Consider the following 2,415-nt stretch of genomic DNA (forward strand, 5'->3'; position numbering starts at 1 on the left):
TAAATTTTTTATTTATGTCCTATATCAAAATTATATGTAAAAATTAAATATAAAATTTTAAATAATTAAGATCATTAATATATATATATATAGTACTATTTCATATGTATATATATAATATTAAAAGTATAGATTAAATGCATATAGGATATGTGTATTAATAATTATATATATATAATCGAGTCAACTTACGAGCTAATGAACTGAGCTTATCCAAGTTTAAGCTCGGCTCATTTAATTTATGAGCTTAATTTCAAGCTCAAGCTTGGCTCACTAACTCACGAGCTTAGCTTATCAAGCTATTAACGAGTCGAGTTCGAGCTAGCTCATGAGCTGGCTTAACTTCCAACCCTAGTGATAATTGCTAAAAGTCTGGTTTTGTTTAGTTTATGGAGCTAGCTAGCAACGATCCTAAATTTTGACCTAACACAATTTATATATATAATTTTTTTTAACATTTATTATTTACTTTCCCTAAATATCAAAAGGCTATCTTGTATTGGCCAATATTTAGACTAGTGTATATATTATGACAAAAACTCTATGAAGATATTTTGAGAGACTAATCTCCACGATGATAGAAAAGTCAAATTAAGGAAATATGCATAAAGTATATATTGAAAGAAAATGGTGATTGCAGCTAAAATATATGTTTATTATTAATTGAATTCTATTTAACTTTTTTTAAAATAATATATAATTTATTTTATGTGATGTGTTAATTTTTTATTAATCGATATTTTAAAATAAATTATTGTTCCTATCCTTAATCTTCTTTGTCATTAAACAAAACAAAACTTCTTCTCCTCCAAATCTGATTACTCTCTCTCCATGACTTTCACTCCATTTTAAAACCATTATTAGTCTGGAACTATAGTGAAAATTACTTAATTATGAAATTATAATTATTTATTATTGTTATCAAATAATTGTTTTTCCAATTAGCAAGGTAAGATAAATTGAGACCAATGAGTTATAACTCAAATGACATAGTCTCTCCATATTCAATTAAGAGGTTGCGAGTCTCCTATCTTTGATAAAAAAAAAAAAGAAGGTAAGATAAATTGAGCAACTTAGAATTTATATATCAATACTTTTTTTCTGTGTATTCTTGGATTTTTGGTGTATCTATGGTTTTTTTAGTTGTTTAATTTTTTGTTGGGCTATCGAAATGAAACCCTCTTGATGAACTTGAACTTGAATCAGTAGAAGAAATAAAGCATTAGGAGTTTTCTTTTTTTTTTTGGTTGTTTATCCATGATAAAGATTTGGGGGGAGAAAGGAGGGTTTGTTTGTTAATTTTTTAAAAATTATTCAATGATTTATTTTAAATGATAAGTTATTAATTAAAAACTGACGATATTATGATTAAATATTAATTTTGGTTAAATTTAAACAATTCAAGTTATTAATATAGTTAATAATCTTATTAAAATATCGACCAATCAAAAATTGACACGTCACAAAAAATAAATTACATATTATTTATAAAAAAGTTGGGTAGAATTCCCCTATCATATCATATCTCATACAAACAAAATACACTTATTAACAACTCAGAATATACTTCGTTCCACCATAACATTACTCTTATTGAACAACATGCATTCACAATGTAAATTAGGCCTTATTTTAATTGATTCAATATCAGTATACGTGTTTAATTAAAAGAAAGAACTGCAAATAACCAAAAATTACAAGTGGTACCTGTGTGTTTTTTGGTCCCAATCTAATTTCATGGTCTTCTAAGAAGCAAACAGGTGTCTCGCAGGCTGAATATCGATCCATGGCAGACGTAATAAGGAAATAAGAAATGTAATAAGGAAATAAGAAAAAAAGAAATTTAAAAGGAAGATGAATGTGGTCCAGATAAGAGTTTGACAAATTACATATATAATGGCATAATGCATTGAGTAATATCTCAAATCAATTCGCTCCCTAAACAATTTTCAGTGGTATACTTTAATTCTCAATAAATTTTAACCACCAAATAATTTTAATCTTTTATTTTATTAAACATATTAATTTTTACATCAAATTTTGATTAAAAAAAATTAGACAAATAATCAATGTTTATCATTATTTAATAAAGACATAATAATCTCTAAAATTTTTTAAAATAATTCTCAAATCAATTCTTTAATATAAACAAACAATTTGATGTGATTATTGATTTGTCTAAGAAAATAAAATTTTAGTGATTAAAATTTGTTTAAAACTAAAATGTTTAATTAAAAATTTCTTAAGGAATGATTTGGAATATTGATACACTATATTAATACTATGATTTTGAGATCTGTTCAACTAAATTAATTGAGAATTGATCACTAAATCAATTTAATTCAGATAAATATCGGTTGACAATAAATTAGTCACAAAATAAAAAAATAATCAATCAAAAAATTGGTGGTTGAT

Source organism: Arachis ipaensis, chromosome B06, assembly GCF_000816755.2.
Source record: "Arachis ipaensis cultivar K30076 chromosome B06, Araip1.1, whole genome shotgun sequence".
NCBI classification, from domain to species: Eukaryota; Viridiplantae; Streptophyta; class Magnoliopsida; order Fabales; family Fabaceae; genus Arachis; species Arachis ipaensis.